Source organism: Cupressus sempervirens, chromosome 10, assembly GCF_028749045.1.
Source record: "Cupressus sempervirens isolate cs-2001-9-10 chromosome 10, ASM2874904v1, whole genome shotgun sequence".
NCBI classification, from domain to species: Eukaryota; Viridiplantae; Streptophyta; class Pinopsida; order Cupressales; family Cupressaceae; genus Cupressus; species Cupressus sempervirens.
This window is the reverse complement of record NC_143127.1, coordinates 94,476,476-94,497,926: the sequence shown is the minus strand read 5'-3', so window position 1 is coordinate 94,497,926 and position 21,451 is coordinate 94,476,476.

The window sequence follows — 21,451 nt, the reverse complement described above, 5'->3', positions numbered from 1 at the left end:
TTTCTGATTTTGTTCTTTCCTCATCAGGTTCAGTGTGTGCAATGTATTTACTCCTTGGTCTTTTCTGCACTTCTCCTCCCTGCTCTATAGGTTTGGTCTTCTCTTTTGCCTTTATTGTAGTGACACGTGCACTAGCCCTTGTAGTAGGTGTTGTAGGTTTGGGCTGGCTTGGTTTTGTAGTTTTCTTGGACCTTGTCACTAGTTGGGCCTTAGCCTTTCTCTTCTTTTGATCAATGGGAGTAGGTGCTTCCTCGGCTTCTTCTTCCTCAACACCTTCAACAACTTTTGTCTCTTCCTCTCACTAATCTTCTCCCATTCCTTGAGTTAGTGCAAGTGGTGCTTGTGTCTGGATGTCCTCTTCCTCTTCTTCCTCATCCTCTTCCTGCTCAACACCTTCACCAAATTTAGCTTTAAGTTTCTTCACCATCTTCTCCTGCTTTTGTATGACAAAGATAGTCTTTAGTTCCATAGTGATTTTAGACTTGTCCATTTCATAATTTCCAAATGCCTAGGCCTCTTTATCAATATCTTCTACAAGTAAAGCAGTTATTTCTATAGAGGCTTCATCTACATTTATTTTATATCCTAATGGCCTCAACCATCTTACCCTTGGAGTTGCTACTTGAACAAAAGTATAATCAGCATCTACTAAGAAACAAACATCATCATAATGTTTTTCCACTAAAGATAATGGAATTATGAATCTTTTCTTCATTGATTGCTTAAAGTCCTCAAAGTAACTTGTCATTACAAATTCAAAATTTTCACCCAATTGTTCAATGAACTCACCAATCTGTATTGCCAATGACCTATTTGTTTTCCATGAAACTATGCCAAATGTAGGAAAAAAAATTTGAACACAAAAGAAAATGCATATTAAAATAGAACCAAATTTGCATTGAGCACTCTTATTCTTTCTTATTGCTCCTAGGTTCTCAATCAACTATTGTAGTTGTAGCTCTACAAGATTATATGTGTGATCTTTCTTGACAATCTTATAACCAACATCTACTATAATGCAGGGCACACTATTTAACCTGCTAGATTGGTAAAACTTATGTACAATTACCCTAACTGCAAAGTCTATCAATAGATCTATAATGGTGTCAATTTTCATTCCTCTCTTATTCCACACAGCTCTTGTATTTTTTTCAATAACCTCTTTTGAATCACTCCTTGAAGTCTTAGGAGGATCTAGGGTGAGATATCTTGTTACCCTATGGATTATCCTTTTGGTAATTTTGATAGGTCCATTATCTAACCAAAGTGAATTATCATGAATCATGCTTAATAAAATCCTAATCCATTCAGTTTTGAACACATTCAAGAAATCTAGGGCACGAGTTAACCCTTTCTTCTCTACAATTCTATATTCTTCCCTTAACTCACCATTCTCACAAAGACTATCATATGCTTGTCTGGTCTCCATATCAACAATACTTCCAATTTTACAGTTGTAACATTTCCTAACATCTTGAATTATTAAAACATTCAGTGGTATCATGGATAACACACTGGAGGGGTCTTGTTTATAAGAAATATCTAGTATGGCCTTGAATATCAATTGTCTAACCTCATTACTAACTAGTTGAACATTCAAAACCTCCTTTCGCTCTACACCCTTTGAACTAGATGTCATTATGAAAAACTAGGGTTTACAAAAATATAAATAGTGTAACTCGACACTTGATAAATACCTTGCAAGATCTAACAAAATGGTGTTGAATTGTTTCTCAAATCTTCTACAATCACTTAGGATGAATTTTTTGATTGCCTCTTGTTCTCCATTCTCATTCTCAATTTTGAAATGATGTAAAATGAGCTAAAAATTGATCAAATACCTTTTTGGAGTACTATAATTAATGTTGAGTGCTTACACAGTTGTAAGCTTGGCATCAATCAATTTTAGGCTCACTTGGTATCCACTAGTCTTTCATTCATTAAGTAACCATTACGAGCTTGGCATCAACTAGCTAGTCTGTTAGCTTGACATCCTCTAATATTTCACTCGGCAATCATAGGAAACTTTTTGTGCTTGGCAATAACATGAAAAACTTTTCTTGGATTCCTAGTAACATCTTGTATCTTTGTTCATGCTTATGTAATATTTATAGTATTAAATCCTTTGGAACTGATGTAAGATATAACCTTTAAAAATTATTCTCACACACCTCTTGATTTCTTAGTTTTGATGAGGTGTGATCACCTGACCCATTGGGTGAAGTGATCCCTTCTCCATTTGATGTGCTACAATCACCCTTTTTCTTCCATGTCTTTTTTATTTGATTTTTGACATTTTTAGCATTTGTCTTGCCTTTTCCTTTATCAAATTCATAACTTGGTGCCTTTGAGCTTGTTGGATGATATTGACTGATGTGACTAATCTTCAAACAACTAAAATATGTGGTTTGAATCAACCACCTTTTGTAGTCACTTATGAAGTGTTTCCTAATACAATTCTTAGGAACATGTCCATACTCTTGACAATAATGATAGCTATACCTTGTATTGTAATCCCAATTATAAGAGTTGTCATTGTTTTTTACCTTTGTTTTCCTTTTTGATGACCACATGGCTTTGGATCTGCACTCAAAAGTGTTATATCCATACTTCTAATAGTCATAAGAATATCCTTCAAATTTTTGTTTGTACGTGATCATAGTTTTGCATTCATGTGCCTGACGACCTTGTTTGTTGCACTTATGGCAATAAACCATGCTCTTATGCTTGACATTCTAATTTACAATCCTGGTCTTGCATACATTAGCAATATGTCCTTTCTTACCACAATTATGACAAGTAGGTTTAGAGTTGTTACCTTTTTTTTTCCTTTCTTCAATACTTTTGGATGACTCTCCTTCTTCAGTGCTTGTGTATCCCATTCCAGATGTACCATTATTGGATCTTGGGGTTCTCAATAATTGCCTAAAGTATTTGATGGCTTCATTAGGTTTATTGAAATTTTCAAGAAATTCCTTCTCCCTTTTTAGGTCGCTCTTTAATTGCTCATTCTATAGTTTCAATGTTGTTATCACAATATCCTTGACATTCAATTCACAATTGGCATTCATCATTTGACTCAAAGTATCCAACTGCATGTTGGAAGTCTTGGTTAGCTCTAATGATTTCTATTCCAGTCTACTAGTCAAAATTCTTTTTTCCTCTTCAATTATGGCTTTGTCTTTCATGGCTTTCTTCTTTTGTATAGACACCTCACATAGTAGTATGGCTTGTGATGCTTTCTCTAACTTGAGATTTCTAATTTCTTCGACTTGGACTCTATTATTTTCCATTAGATTTGCAACTGTTGCATCAAATTCACTGGAGTCTCCATTGGGAAATATCTTAGTAGTGTCCATTTCTCTTTATTGTGTGTCATTCCCCTCAATAGCAATTTCCTTCCTTCTCTTCAAAGATTTTTTTAGTTCTTCTCTTGCTTAATTTAATTGATGTAGAATGAGTTGTATTTCAATTCCCTGATTCTCAATGATCTTTCCCAACTTGTAGACTTTCATTTCAAGATCAGTCCTCAAAGTTGCAAAGCTTCTCTTTCAGAGAAAAAGTCTCTAATACCAATTGTTGGAATTACAATAGGAAAGGTAAACTTCTGAGGGGGAGGGTGAATTAGTAGTTTAAACTTTGACCCATAAAAGCATTCACCACACATCCATCTCATACATTCACTGAGTAAGTTGAAATATTTACCATATACATCATGTACTTCTAAATCATGAAATTGAGTAAACATACACACATATATGACACTAGATATAATTACCTAGAAACCCTCCAATGAGAAGGTAATAAAGTATATCCAATGAAGGTTACAATCTTTTGATCACGAGATATGATCTACCCTATAAAAGGTTTTCCATGTTAAAGGCTTAAAAAGACTATTAGGGCTCACCCTATTAAAGGATTTCAACACCCTATTAGAAGTGTGCCTTGTTAAAGGACTTTAACTCACAATTTAGTAAGCACGTTGTTAGATGATTTCAATACAGCCTGTTAGGACTAATTTGTTAAGAGAATTAACTAATTCACCTATTAGAATGACTCAACATTGATCATGCGGTCAGCACTTTGTTGCTTGATGATAGATCACCTCTATACTGATGTACTCTTGATCCTTCTTGATCAGATGTCTCGTTGTTGTATACTTTCTCTTTCCTCTATTCTCCTTTAACTAATTCTATAATACAATCTCAATTCACAATTCCTTGGTCACCATGACTGCTCTATTTGTGCATGCAAACTTCTCTCTTCACTACTTCCACATTTCTTAGATAGTTTAGGGTTTTTCCTCCTTAAGAATACTTTGGTGACTTAGGGTTAGGCATGAATCAACAATTGTGATTCATCCATTTTTTCACTTAATCCTTCCTTTTACCTAATTGGCTGCATGTAATGCATTGGGGATCCAACTTAAAATTTGTCCTTATCTCCAAAGTATCATAATTCAATATTTAAGTCAGCTCAAAAATGATTTACGTAGTTTTTTGTGCCATTAAACACAACTATGACAAAATTGTCTTACTCGACATCTGAAGTCTTTGTTGCTCAGCATATAATGGTCTCTATATTGTGACTCGGTATCTGTATCACTCGACATGCTCTACTTAGCTCCTGAATTACTTAGCATACACTGTCTTCTTGGCATTTGAGTGACTTGGTACTCACTATGAACTCGACATGCACTATTATATACATGTTGTGCTCAACATGTACTACTTGTTCGGCATGAACTAAGTAAATGACTTAAGTGTGTAGACACTCATTAGTCAAAAATAACCTAAGATCAATAGATCAGATTATCAAAATTCAAATGACATAATCTTTTTGCCATAACTAGCTTTCTTGCACTTGAGATATGAAACATGAACTCTCACTTAGATCTAGGTAGAATAGATTACCTTTTTTTTTATTGTCAGACCCAATTATATTTCCTTTTTCATCGAGCAACTTGGCCTTCACATTCATGAATTCTACCTTGAATCCAATGTTGTTCAACTATGCCACACTTAGTAGATTATGCTTTTGTCCTTCAACCCAGTAGGCATTGTTACATCTGAGTTCATTGGTTAGTGAAATACAACCTTTTCCTTTTATACAAGAAGGTTAATTATTTTAAATCTAACATTCCCACCATCATAGTGTTCCATGTGTTCAAACTTTCTTTTATCACTAGTCATATGGTGAGAACAACCACTATCAATAATCCATGTATCATTTTTACTAACATAAGAAATAAATGTCATCTTATCATCTTCATCATCTTTTATAGAAATATAAATCATTTCATCCTCATCACTACTATTAGAATCTTTTGAACTTACATTAGGTTTATAGCCATACTATAGTTCATAAGGAATCTAATGTGAGTCATTCTCCAATTGTACTATATTTAAGGTATGAATTGTTATTCTAATTTCTTCCTTATAGTATTTTTTTGCAACATTCTTCTATATCATCAGGGTTCTTGCACAATCTATGATGCATCTGTTCCTTCTTTCTACAATACCATCTTACTAAGGTGTACCAGGGGCTGATACTTGTCTTTTAATTCCTTTTTTAGTTCAGAATTGATTGAATTCATTTGAGATGAATTCATCTCCTCTATCTGACCTTAAACATTTTAGTTTCTTTCATGTTTCTTTCTCAACTCTTGCAAGATACCACTTGAACTTTTGAAAAGCTTCAAACTTATCTTTCAAATATATTATTGTCATCATCCTAGAATGATCATCAACAAAAAAAAAAAAAATACTTATCTCCACTATAACTTTCTATGCCAATATGTCCAAAAAAATTTGTATGAACCAGCTCCAAGACTTGTTCGGAATGATAGTTCTTTCTTTTGAAACTTGTCTTTCCCATCTTTCCAATTTGACAATTTTTGCACATGCCCATATTAGGTTTCCTTGGACTAGTAATACCTTTCACTCTTTTGTTTTTTATTATCTTGATTAGGTTATCAAAATTCACATGACACAATATTTTATGCCATAACCAACTTTCTTCGACATAAGCTATGAAACATGAACTCTCACTTAGATCTAGGTAGAACAGATTACGTTTTGTTTGATTGTCAAACTTAACTATGTTTCCTTTTCCATCTAGCAGCCTGGCCTTTGCATTCATGAATTCTACCTTGAATCCAATATTGTTCAACTATGCCACACTTCGTAGATTATTCTTTAGTCCTTCAACCTAGTAGGCATTATCACATCTAAGTTCATTGGTTAGTGATATACAACCTTTTCCTTTTATACAACAAGGTTCATTATTTCCAAATCTAACACTTCCACCATCATAGTGTTCCATGTGTTCAAACTTTCTTTTATCACCAGTCATATGGTGAGAACAACCACTATCAATAATCGATGTATCATTTTTACTAACATGAGAAATAAGTGTCATCTTATCATCTTCATCATATAATTCATCTTTTATAGCAATATAAACCATTCCATCATCATCACTACTATTAGAATCTTTAGCCATTAAACAAGAATTCTTACCTTTATCCTTGTAGTCCTTGTAGTTTTTAAAATCCTTCTTGCCTTTGTACTTTTTCTTCTTTTCTTCTTTGCCTTCTTTGTTTGGACAACTTGTAGCAATGTGACCAACTTCTTCACATGAAAAACATATTAGAGGAATTTTACCTTTGTACTTTCCTTTACCTTTAGGATATCTTCTCGCAAGAAGGGCTTCAATGACTTCAAGATCACTATCAGAACTATCTTCTTCTTCACTTTCATATTGTTTCCCTTTAGATTTACCACATTTCTAATGGGTGAAATCTTAACTTGAAATGAATACTCAATTCTTTTGGAGTTAGAAACATAGTTGTCATAGTTATATAACTCAATAGCTATTAACCTTCCCACTAGTGCATCCAAAGTTATGTCATTCCTGGGACCACATCTCATTTCTTGAATAGTTGAAACTCTAATTTCATGGATAGGAAGAAGATTTTTGAGTACCTTTCTAACCACTATGAAATCATCAATTGTCCCTCCAGAGGCTCTGATTGCACTAACACTTGCTTTCATTCTTTCACTATATTTTTCAATGTTTCCATCCTCTCTCATCTTCATCTGATAAAAATGACCTCTTAAGCTTTCTGCCTTGGCTCTCCTCACATTATCATCTCCTCCATAGATATCTTTCAACTTGACCCACATTTCATGAGTAGTATCATAATATTTGACTTTATCAAATACAACATAATTAAGAGTAGATGCAATGTCAATCATCATTATGTTATGATTCTTCTTTTTCAACAATTTCTTCCATGGTCAAAGTTCTAGTGGGAACCTTGTACTTGGTGTTCAAATATTTTAGAATTGAGTCACTGATGGTTGCTAAATTTAGCTTCATAAGTTCCTACCATGCCTCAAATTTATTTATTTTCAACTTGGGAATCTCTCTTCTATAAGACATCTTGATCTTTAGCTTAGGTCCTTGAAACCTTCTCTGCAAGCACCAAAAGCTCTAATACTAATTGTTAGAAATATGAGAGGAGTAACTAAGAGGGGAGGGGTAAATCATTTACCACAAAAATAAATCTCAAATCCCTTAGATGCCAATATAAATCAAAACCAAAACTGTACTAAAACTAAACTATTGTTGTTACTCGATTAACACTAACAATTTACTGTCGCTTGCCAAGTACTGTAATATCAATTGTAACTCGATAAATACTAAACATGTAGATCTAAAGATATTAAGTGTGATTAACCTTAATTAACTTATTTGCATACACATAAAATAAATAGCATGAACACAAGAGACAATGCGATTTAACATGGAAACCCAATTTGGGAAAAACCACCAATTGCAACTAGTGATAGTTTTTCACTCTTCAAAAGTGAGACCTATTAGGAGCCAACCCTATAAAAGGATACAAAACACACTCTTAGATGTGACCTAGTTAAAGGATTTAATCACCCTATTAGGAGTGGCCTTGTTAGAGGTCTTTAGACACTTTAATCTAGAAATGTCACCTTGTTAGAGGATTTGGAAAATAGTTGTTAAGCTAACTCTATTAGGAGATTTGATTCACTACTACAATGGTTAGAGAGTAACAATGACTTGATTTGATTGCTAATGCAACTATCTTTTTTGATTTAGATCTCAATTTTGGCTTAAATACTTCATCCTTCTTGATCAAATTAATCTTTGCATCTCAACAAAGATATTCTGCTTATCTTTCCAATTCACTTCCACTAAGCATCTTCTTATCTTCCACACATTATACTTATATCATATGCATTGTCAAGTCAGCTTTACTACAAATTAAAAAAATTAATATTCATCTCTTTAGTCAGCTAGAACTAACAAACAAATTCATTAAACTCAAATGCCAAAACAAGAAAATCCTTTGTTAACTGACCTAGGTTAGTAGACACTAACTCTGAAATGATTTTCCTATATTAAAAAAGTGAGCTTGGTAAACACTACAACTTTGTAAACTTCTTTTGGTAACCGAGTGAGCTTGGTTAACCCTGGTTCCATGTCAACTTTCCTTTATTAACCGAGTGAACTTGGTTAACATTGAACTTCTACAAACTTCTCTTTGGTGCCTGAGTGAACTCGGTAGACACTATCTTCTAAGCTTGGTAAACATTAGAATGCTTGGCAATTACTAGAAGCTATCTTCATCACCCGAGTGAGCTCAACAGACACTGACTGGTAAAGATATGAAATTTTGTGTAACATCAAAGACAACATACAATTGATCAATTATTTTCAACAAGGTTCTCATCAACACACCTTGCTTCAACTCAATGGGATAACTGAGAGTTTACTCAGCAATATGTTTATATACTAGCTAAATAATTACCATTTTAAGATCATTCTCCAATGGGGAAGTACTCCCAAAGGACAAGTCTCTCTAGAAGTGCTCCTAAAGTTGTTGTGAATAGTCTTACTAACAAAGTTTGGGTGTACACTCCATATAATTAAAATGATATATTTGTAAGAAAATAAATGATCCAATGGAAGTGTTGAGAAGCACTCCTTCAAATACACCAAAAGGAGTTCAAAGATTAAGCATTTTCTATCTAAGATAAAAGACACTCATGAAAAAAGTCTGTATACTTGAAAATGGAACATTTAAAGCTTGAAAAGGGAAGGAATAAGAGAATTTTATCCTTTAGTCATTCAAGAATTATTTATTCATTTTAATATCAAACTATTTATTTTCAATGTCCATTCATCTTTAAGCACTCAAACTAGCATTTGATTGATTTTAAGATCCAAAACTAAAGTGTTTGTCATAACATTGCTCATTCATTTTTTAGGAATTCAAGATATGTGGTGTGAGTTCATATAATGTTATTTTTACTTGCCCAAATTGAAGTGTGTGTCAATTTTATGATTTAAAATGGTTAACTTCAAAAGAGATCTCTTGCACAGTCAAACAAACAAATCAAAAACAATAAATAGTGTGTTCCTACAAGTTAAGGATGTGCTCATGCAGTCACAAGATTGTATTCCCACAAGATTGGAAATCGTGTCAAAAGAAAAAATAGTAGAAAATATAATGAAACTACTAACTCACATGCAAAATTTTGATAGAGTGTTCTAGCAAAAGTGTGATCTCGTAGACTGGAATAGCGTTCTCAAAACCACAAATTTGTAGTATTCCTAACTAATGCATGAAGGCTTATAAAGAGAGATCTCACAACGTCAACTAATGTTCCCACCAAGTCATCTTGCATTCCTACAAAACAAGGAATGATAGAAACGGTTAGATGTCAAATTTTTGGGAAAAAGGCACATGTTTTAAAAAAAATTAGGTTCTTGGTGACATTTTTGGATAACTAATGTTTGTGGTCTCATGGTCGAGGGATTGCAAATTTGAAAAAAAATTTTGGCTTGGTGGGTTAATTTTGATTGAAGTATGAGTGGCATCCTTACATCCTTTTGCACCTACAACTTGCCAAAACTGAGAAACTATGTGACAACACCACTAAAACATGAAAATGTTAGATAATCCATTAGTACTTGGTTAGAGAAAAAAAAATGTTAAATAGAAAAATAACTCAATTGTGGAGTCCCATGGGGCATCCCAAAATGTATGATATGAATTATAATGTAAAGAATATAAAATCAAGCTTAAACATTCACTAAGCTAATTCAATAACCAAACATATATAAGTGATCACAAAACAGATAAAACAAATAGTCAAAGTGTAACCCTTATAATCGAATAGCTCCTTTGTCATGTGGATTTGATCAAAATATGGAATCTGTTCTCAATAGAAGTTCCTTCAAGCTTCAATTGTGGATTTAATTATGTGTGATGTATGGAAATTTTGAGTATAACAATAGTGATTTAGTAGCTTTTGACTCTCAAAATAACATATAACTTTACTCGAAAGGTAGATGACTTGTGAAGCATATATGGTTCAATTTATAGGCCAGGGGTAAGAGAAATGGATGCCCAAGATGTAAAGCAGAAAGATTGTAAGGGAGGGCTAGGATGCAAGGATAAATGAGCACATGGATTGTGATTTCTCAAAACCACATCCCTACCACAAGTGTCTCCAGGAGAATGAGTGCGAGGGAATAGGAATTTTGAAGGGATAGTTAAGTGAAGGATGTATGAGATGAACTTTAGTGTTATTAGGTGGGAGAGGGAGTTGTGGTAGGAGAGTGAGCTTAGGCCTAAGTTATGAAGTCTTAATTTGTGCCTTAAATCGTGCAATTTATTTAGGGGAGGTGATTAAACTCAGATAAGGGGGTGATGTAGCTTAGACAAGAGATTAATCTGACTCGTGAATGGATTTCTTAGAGAAATACAAGTGGAGGGATTAATTAAATAAGAGAAATTATTTAATTAAAAAGGCTAATTGTTGGGTTGAGGGTTAGTTGAGGTTTGAGGGACTTAATTCATTTATTTATTTATTTAGATGGAGGGAATTTGGAAATAAATTAAATACATTGTACAATTATTGAATTTAATAGAGGAATAATAGAAACACTTACAAAAACTACCTTATAGATTGAATTTAATGAAATAATAGAAATTAAATGTATTGAAAATGAGTAGGAACTACTATTCCTATCTTGGTTTCATAAAAAGTCACATGAAGTATTCCTACTAGCTATAGGAACAATCCACTTTCAAAAATAATGACTAATTATTGCATGCAAAATTAATACTAACTGCTACAATTAAAATACTCACTAAGGGGCCCTCCTTGGTGAGTTTTCTATAAACTCAACTATTTGCTATGAACTTAGAATATCAATTGATTAATCACAAGATTCATTACATACTAAGAAGCTTAAAACTACTCTTCTATATAGTTGAAATATGAACAACATAATGGCATTGAATTATCTCCCCAACTAACTATTCTCAAAGAGTACCTACTCTTTATTTATAAGAGAAAATATAACCAACCTTATCTGTCAACAAACCCACTCTCATGCTAATAGGAGGGTGTTGATATATTACACCATAAAATAGGAATTTGTGCTCTCATATAGGAATAGTCAAGCTCATTTCTTTTTTCAAAGAAAATATAGCATAAGAAATTTTCCCTAATTATAATCTTCTTCAATAATGACATAAATATTTTGTTATTACTCTTTATGACTACTTTGAGGAGGATTGTTGAATTCTTCACACCTAGAATTTGTCTACAACTGACTACCTTGTTGAACCTCTCACTGCAAGATCTTTGACTATTTACTTTCTCTTATGTATGACATCCTGAGTATCCACAAAAATATAGGTGTATATATATAATACATTAGCGTAAACACCCATTCATCATCATGCATAATTACCATGAATATTTCAAATAAAAATGCAGGTCATGCATGCATAATTAGTATTGACATCTCACATAGCAATGTAGGTCATGCATTAAGTTCATTCATCCAACCAAAAAGACATAAATTATAGGTTTATAGCCATGCTCAATAACCTTAAAAAGTTATCTAAAATCAAAATAGGACATCAACATAAGGTACTAAAACCTTATTGTAGTCTAAGATCCCCCTAAAGAACTTCTAAAAGTAGAAAAAATTATGATAGAAATGAGCCACTAAATGGGCTCATCTGGTTGCTCTACATAAGAGATGCCCAATAGTGGATAATATCTTGTGTGGGTTTTTATGGGCCCTCAAGGCATGTCCATTTCCAAATGGATGTAAAAATAATAGACCACTTATTTTTGAATTGCAAATTTTTATCTAGATGTTGGGATTGGTTGATAAGCACTATGCTTTAGGTGGGCCCTAGCAAATATATTTTCTACAATTCCTCCAACGGTAGCCCAGGCCACACAAGAATACAACATGGGATATTATATGAGTAACAACCCCATCTATACTTGTATGAAACATATATACATAAAGGAATCACATGATTTTAAAGGAATTAGAGATGTGGAAATCCTTTGCAAAAAACTAAATAAAGAAGGATATAATCGAGAATGCTAATGTTGAAATCAAGTTAAGAAGGGGAACCAAGTTTACTAAATGGAATTGGGATACAAAAGAAATGGAAAGAACTCTCATTCCTTTGAAATGCACAAATTTATCATAGTTTGGTTAGCTAGAAATGTCCTAAACTATTTAGTTGAAATGAATTTTGATGGCATTGCTAAAGCGAACTTGGGGCCTGGTACTATTGGTTGTAATATCAAAGATTGGAATGGTGACTATATTTGGTGTTCCTTTTGTTGACATTATAGTCAACTTTTTTATTAGTGACATAAACTTATTCAAATTATAAGTATCTACCAAGCTTATTGTATGGTTAACAGTGTTAACCAAGCATTTTAGTTGTTACCAAGTTCTACAATTGCTATCGAGTCCTTTGGACAAATTTTAGTTTGTGTCGAGCAGTTACTATTATGATAATAATCAACAGTGTAAATTGAGCATCTTAGAACATGTCAAGTTTACCAATGTAAACCAAGTTGTGCAGTGCTTACTGAGTTTGCAGTTGATGTGATGCAAGTTTAGTGTTAACTGAGCTACTCAGTGTTAACCAAGCGATTTAGTTTATATGTTGAGTTTCACAATATTCATCGAGTCACTAGTGCAAACCAATCTCAAGACTACTTGGAAGTGATCATTATGGACCGAGCTTCTATTTCTACCGAGCGCATGATGATGCCAAGCATTGACAGTAGATGTCAAGTATTAGAACCTCACCAAGTCAGTCTTTAGAACCCGAATTGCTACAGTTTGAGCCGACTTTGTAATATTTGTGTATACTTGTATTGTGGCTGACTTTGTAATTTTGTTATTGGATTGATATATATGTAATATTTTGTATCACATCCAAAGTGTTTAATTTGTATCGAATGGAAGTAATGTAATCAAAGAAAAGCATAAGACTGAATTACAAAGGCTACAACAGTATAAGGAGCAGCAAAGATTCATCTATCACAGCAACGTTATTTATACACTCAGAGGAATCTCATTTAGAAAACCTAGTTAGAGATCAGAGATTAGCTACTACTTCATCCTAACAGGTGGATCAATCAAATCCTTTAACAAGGTAGACCCAACAGTCTTATGTAAATATGTTTACCTAGTGCATACTTCATTATATGATTGTAAATCCTTTAACAATGTGGACCTAGCAATCCTTATTGCTCCTAATAGGGCAAGTCATTAGAAGTGATCAATATAAGCTTTAACCGGCCAACTTCATACTGTAGTACTAAAACTTGTGGGTATCATTCCCACACTAGTTTTACTTTCTGTTTGGAAGGTTTCTAGGTCACCAAATCTTGTGTGTTAAAGTGTTGTGTATGCTTTCATGTTTTCAATTTCTCATGCATGCAGCTAGATCAGAATATATATGAAGGATTAATTTGTAATTCAAGGATCAAAATTTTATTAGTTACTGATTTACCCCTCCCGTCTCAGTAACTTAGCCTTTCATAATATTTCCAACAATTGGTATTAGAGCTTTTGTGGTTCTCAGAGAAAATTTTAACAGCTTGAGCAAAGACAAGAATTTGTGGAGATATTCAAACTTGACAAGGCTATTGATAATGAGAAGCTATATTTGGAAATGGCTATTGCCCAATTGAAGAAAGCAAAGAAGAAATTCTTTCAATCCTTGAAAAGAAGAAAAGATCTTACAATTCAAATGAATGATCATCTCTACACTAAAGAAAGAATTGAAGACCTTCATTCAGCAAGCAGCCCAGATGAAGCCAATGAAGCTATCAAAGAACTATTAGATCGTTCACTGCAAGAAGAAGTAAGAAAACTAAGAAGAGAGAAAAAAATTTAGTTAGTAAGGCTATGTGAAGTTATGGAAGAGAAAAACAAGATAAAAGAAGAAATAGAAGGAAAAGATAATGAGATTCAACATTTATCCCTTCAGCAAGCTAACTTCATTAATCAGCTCACCAATGCAAACGAAGAAATCATGAATCTAAGATCAAAAAATGAAAGATTATAGAATGAAATAAACATTGAGAGGCAAACCAATGAAAGAATGATGAAATCTCAAGCATATATGAATTAGTTGAATGAGCAAAATCTTTATAGACAAAAGGGAAAAGTAAGAATTGGATATACAAAAAAAGGAGAATCATCCAAACAAGGAGCTCAAAAGAATCAAAGACCTACTTTCAATCATAGTGGTAAGATAGGTCATACATCAAACAAATGTTGGAGCAATGGCAAAGAAAAGTTCAGTGGAAAGTGCTACAATTGTAATCAGCATGGTCATAAGGCTAATGAATGTAAAGAGAAAACTAAGTTTGAAGGTAGATGTCACAAATGTAACAAACATGGACACAAGTCATCAGAATGCAAATCTAAGATACTAAATCTAGAAGAATAGATTGTGAAAGCTATATTTGGTTGGGACAATAACACTTGGTGTAGATTCCATTACTGTGGAGAATTTGGACACATTGGAATGAAAATATTTAAAGCATCATACGAGTATAAGAGATACTACTAGAACATGTTTTATTTGTACTAAACTTGGTCATCGTGCCAAAAATTGCATGAATACTAGAAGAATTGAAGATGAAAAGAAGAAAAAAGCTTATAACATCAAGAAACAAATAAGACAACAATGAGTTTCAAAATATTCTAAGAATGTAGGTCCGAGTTGTGATAAACAAGCTAATCAAGAATTGGGTGACTCCACCTTTTCCACTTAATTTCTCTAAGGAGAACTGGAATTAGGATACTAAAGAAGACATCATATATCAATTCCAGTTAGTAGGAAGAAAGATCCAAATTAGCATTCAAGATGCAAAATGGATCACCTAATAAAAGAAGGAAGTTATCACCGAGTAAGGTCAGGTTACTATCTTACCAAGCAAGGTCGAGTTATAGACTCTACTGAGCAAGGTTAGGAGTAACTAAAGTATGTGTGGTTACCAAGTCACGAAGACTTCATTGAGCACTCAATAAAAGAGAAGTGGATGATAGTTTGTCAACTTGCACAAACATTCATACCAAGCATTTATGGAAAATTTTGATAAAAAGGGTGAAATCGAAGTCATTTCTCATAGCGAATTTTCAAGAGCTATTTGTGCAGAGTGATTTTTGAGCATTCAAGCAATTTTTGCAAATTTTTGAAGAACTCTCAAACCTTACTAAGTGAAGATGGTAGCTACTAGCAGCAAGGTGAAGAAAGGTTCAAAAATGTTGATCTAATGATGTAACACCCCAACCTTGCTTCCAAAACCCAAGCTCTCACAAGGATACCTTAGGTCAATCACTAGACCCACTAGGGCTTCTTCACACCCTATGCTTACTAGGACCTTTCTCAAGAGATCCTAACCCTTTAGTTGGGAGCACACCAACAAAGTAACATCAAATTTCTTCCTAGCAAACTCCAGTCCACTACTAACCCTCAAGTCCATCTATAGCCCCAAGGGTGCTAGTTATTCATACAAGGTTTGTTTAGAATCCTAACATCCATGACCCTAAACAATGTTGATTTCATAGGTTCATTCAATCTACTAGGGAAAATACACCAAATTGCTCTAAAAAGGCTACTAGGAATTAGCCCTCCTAAATAGCTAGAAACAAGATTTCTTGGAAAAATTATTAATAGCTCTACAAAAAAATTACATTTATGGATACCCTTTTTGGAGTACTTCAAGATTCTATTATTGTTCAACCCCCAACCTATACATACAACCAAAGTACAATTTTAAGCCAAAAATGAGGGTTTCAAGTGCTTTATCAATGTTGTGATGGAAAACCACCTTGGAAAATTTTCCAAGACCTATCCTTTGGATTAAATAAAGGTTATACCTTCTCCTTAATTTTTGTGTGTCTAGATTGAGGTATTTTCATGCTCAATCCCCTCCATACCTCATTTTTCCAACTGTGATTCGTAGCCAAGTTGCATTTGGCTTGCCTAGGGCATCACTTTAAAAATGCTTTTCTGTGCTTCCCATGGGCTCTCCTTTTCTATACGTAATGTTCAAGGAGTCTAGTTCCAAATCCCAATAGGTCATACATTTTATACAGTGGGAAATGGCCCTAAGACTCCATTTTTTGTTGGTTGCCCAGTTCAGAACATCAATCTACTAACTTACAAAATAATTTATTTGAACACACAAAACTCTCTATAACAACACAAAAGCTAAAAAAAGAAATGAAGGAAAACCACCACTAACACTTCCAACTTAGAAAAACCTAAGTCTAATCCATAAAAAGCATGAAAAAAGACTCAAAGCAAGAAACTGTTGTAATAAATAAAAATGATGATTACAATCCATAAACTATCATTTCTCCTTCTTCCAACCCCTTGTAAAGGTTGAGTTCAACTTAATATAGGATTGGCATGCATGTTTCTAACTACTTTAAGTGGTTGAAGGTCTCCCACAAAGAAGTTTCTCTTTTTGCATAAAAGTTGCAAAAGTTGTCAATGACAACTTTGCAAAAAATGAGCAATTTTTTCAATTTTGCAAATTGTCTACCCAAACTTGCTCTACTTGCTACCAAACTTTCCAAAAGGCTTAAGATGGATCCAAAACACCTAATAAGGACCGTAAAACACTTTCTTTACCTATTTGGCCCTCAAAACTCAAAAATTCTCTATTGAGCCAAATGAACAATTTTGAGCAATTAGGGGCAATAGTGTATGGTGGGGCTCTTCTAACCTATCTAACCTCACCTTAGGACCAAGTTGATCCTATTATTATACTATTGATGTGCCTAGCATCACTACAATCCAAAAATAAGTAAATACCTAGGTTTCACACTTAGCCTACCTAGGTGCTCCTGCACCATCCGAGGTGTGGAATGGAAGGCACCAGATTTCAAGGTAACTCTTATAGTTGCAGAAACCCTAGATCCAAGTGGAGAAAAATATCAGATTCCACCTATGGTACTCTTGATCAATGACATACGTTCTCATTTTAAATGTACAATTTAGGATATTGGTACTTTTGAAATGGATGAAACCCTAGAAAAGCTTTGTGTTAATAGCGTGTTAAAACTAGAACTCCAACATTTGGAAGCGAAAGGATTAACACATATTCCTCACATGCCATGAGATTTATAAATTAAATGGATAAGATACATCCTTATTCATGTGCATAATGGTTAGTTTTGGTTAGAGCAATTGATTTTGATCACAAAGAAAATGATCTACAAGATTATCGATCTCCCCATGCTAGCAAAAGCCAAAATGACTAAAACCCTAAGTCAGGTTGAAATGGAAAGGAAAACCCTTGTTGAGTGGGGATGGAAGGGGAATAAAAATAAGTAGTGTGACTGACATGGAGCTAAAATTTGGCCTTCAAATAATAGCACACAAAATATACAGCTCTAGCAGGTTGAACAGTGTGTCGTGTGAAGTTGTGGACTTGGCTTACAAGGTGGTCAAGAATAATCTCTTTCTTGACCTTGCCGAGTTACTGTTGAATCAATTCAACAAGAACATGGAGAGCATCAAGACATCTAAGAAAAATACATGTAAGTTTTTTTCACTCTTGACTTTTTTTATTTTTCTATGTTCATAAGTTCTTCCCATAAAAAGGCATTGTTGTTTGGAGAAAATATGTGTCTGTCCTTTATCATATTAATGACTATATTGCTGAAATGGGAGAGAATTATACAAGTATAATGGACAATTATTTTGATGAATTTAAGGAGAAAATGAATAACAGATTTAGGATTCCAAGAAAACTAGCTAAGGATTACAAGGATGATATTTGTTTCATGGTTGATAGTGATAAGGTATATATTCAAGCAGTTAGGCCAAGAATTGTGTGGGTAAAACCTCTTGGATATGAGGTTAATATTGATGAAATAAAAGATATAATTGAGGCATTAATTAATGAGCCAGTTGATCCCAAAGTAGCATATTTTTGCACATATGATGAGGCAAAGGCTAGGATAGAAGTGAAAATTAAGCTACCTCAGGTGGTCAACAAAGGCAAAAGGAGAATTGCCAAGTTGAAAACCAGCACCCCTCTCCTAATGACCGAGGGCAAAGGTGAAGATGAAGAAGCAGAGGAAGAAGAAAAGCTAGAGGAAGAAGAGCCACTAAAGAAGAAGGGTAAGGTAATCATTACCAAACCTGCCAAGACATCCACTACTGTATTCACAAGAAAGGCATCAAAGAAGAAATCAAACAAGGAAGGAGGAGACATAATTTTTAAGAAGCCTCCACCCACCTTCCAAGATAGATTGAAAGATTTAGAATCAAGTTCTGGCATAACAAATTTCAAGGCACTAAAATATGAAATCAGGACTGAAGAAGAGAAAAAGAAAATTGAAGACTTGGTCATATCCAAGATGGGTAAGTGGAAATACTCACCTGATCAGCTTGCACTTTAGATTCCTAGTGTTTTGATGAATAAGATTAAGCTAGGATGGGAATTTTCCATGCAAATTGCAAAAGATATATATAAGAAAACCCTCAAGCAACTTATGTTGAGCTTAACCAACAAGGAAGTCAAGGAATCTTTGAAGAAAAATGAAGAAAACTTAACCTTGAGATTCAATACCTGTCTGATATTGATGAATGATATTGACCATATTGTCAAAAATGCTACAAACACTTGGAAGAATGTTTATCATCTTTACAAGCCAAGTGATTTTGTTGTGACTATAAGTGATAAGGATGATGATGATGATTAGGAGAAGAAATATGAAGACAAAGATGATGAAGAAGTGACTCATTTTGATAATGTAGATGATGTAGAGGAACATGGGCAAGAAGCTACTGAGGAAGATGTGCAAGATGTTGAGGAAACTGACCCAGTAAAGATTGTTCCAGTGATCTTAGCCTCACTTCCTCATTCTCCTAGAAAAATATTGATAACACCAAGCTCGAAGATAGCCTTAGTAGGATTGATTGTGACCAGCACTAAAAGCCCAAGCACTCAATCAATCTTTGTACCGGTCCAGCTCAGCACTACATTGACTAAAGTATCAAACACTTCATCTACCAAGCTGCAGACTCTTCCCTCTACATCAAGTATTTCTACTACTAGTGTTTCAATGAGCACAGTATCCATTTTTGCAGCGAGTCCTACCATTTCAACAATTGTTTCTATTTCGAGCATGCCAATAACTAGTGCAAGGATAGTTGAGACCAAACCTCAACCGAGCACAAAATTTTTGGGTAAAAGAAAAGAAAAGGAAGAGGACATAGATCTTGATAAGGAGATTGTGATTCCTAATTGGGATATTTCCAATCTCAATCCTGATCAGATCCAAACTTTTAGAGAACTTCTACAGAGGAAAGCCAAGCAGCAAAGGCTTAGAGAGGAAAGAAACAAGGAATTTAAGATTACTGAGGATGTTAAGAATATTCTAGTAGAGGCTATAGGCATAGAGGTTGATACTTCTCAACCAATTTTGTATCAGTTGGTAGAGGCAGTCCACAAATATAAAAAAATATTTAGATGGACAGGACAAATTATTGCAGAAAGCCAAGAAAAAGTTTGAGGATAAAGTTTTGGCACTTATTGCTTAGCAAATCACCATTCATTAAGTAGAACTATCTACTATCTTAGGCTCTCTAGAAATCCCCTGCACAAATGTAACTTTACTTTTTGGTAAATTATGCGACACTTCAATTTTTACAAAGGAAATAAAAGAAAATTTATCTAAAATTGATGAGGATCTTAAGGCAAGTGCACAATAGTTGCAACTTGACCAGAGTTCAAGTTTTGCCCACTTCAATAAGGTCAGACTTCTGACAAATATGCAAGTAGAATTGCTCAAAGAAGAAGCAAGAATCAGATCTACATTGATAGATATTCATAACATGATTCTCCCCAACATGGATGCACTACAGAAACACATCATTCAAAAATGCTCATCCATGACAATAACTTCTCCATTGTAGACCACATGATTGAATTGTCAGTAGAAGTGTAGGTTGCATTGCACACATGCAAGGTCTTGCAAGAGAATTGGGACAAGACTTTGGCACTTGTCCTAAAGTTACATTCAAATTTCTTGTCACATTTTGGCATTATTGTGTAAATATATAGTATAAATCCTTGGCATTAATGTCAAAAAGGGGGAGAAGATGTAAGAAGTTGTAAGGAGAAAGGGGGAGAAAATTGAAAGTAGATTGAAAGATTGTAAAGAAAATGTATGAAGGAGCATGACCATGTATTTAGATGCACATATTAGATGAATATTATACTATATATTATGTGTGGGGGAGAATTACCATATATCTCTTAACAGTATACTCTACAGAGTTGGAAACATAAGGTGATGGATAAAGGTATAAAGGAACTCCTTTTTAATTCAGATTTGACTAAGAAGTGTTTTTGTCACTAAAGCCAAAGGGAGAGATTATTGACATCACAGTCAAGTTTGTTATTAGTGACACACTTATTCAGATTGTAAGTATCTACTGAGCTTATTGTATAGTTAACAGTGTTAACCAAGTATTTTAGTTGTTACCAAGTTCTATAGTTGCTACCAAGTCCTTTGGACAAATTTCAATTTACGTCAAGCAATTACTATTATGATAATGACCAATAGTGTAAATTGAGCATCTTAGTGTATGCCAAGTTTACCAGTGTAAACCAAGTTGTGTTGTGCTTACCGAGTTCGTAGTTGATGTTGTTGGTGTTTGAAAATGTTGGAGGGTTTTCAATTATCCCCATGAGAATATGACACATCTAGGGGCAGCTAACTCCCATTAACAACATGCCATTTCAGACACAGGGCCAACTATAAGGCATGACCCTTCTTTTCTTCAGGTTTTGCAAGACCTAGGCAGGTAGACCTAAGATTCAATTGATACCATACCAGTGCAAAACATATCCTTGAATCTATTTAATGAAGATAAAAACCCCTATATCTCCTAATGGCCTATGAAACAACATAGATCTACAGTAGCTAGGTGCAAACCTATGCTAGTCATAAGTTGAGTGAGGGTTAGTTCTATTATAGCTCTTCAACATAAAAAGTAAAGATCGTTTGATTAATAATGTTGATATCAGAA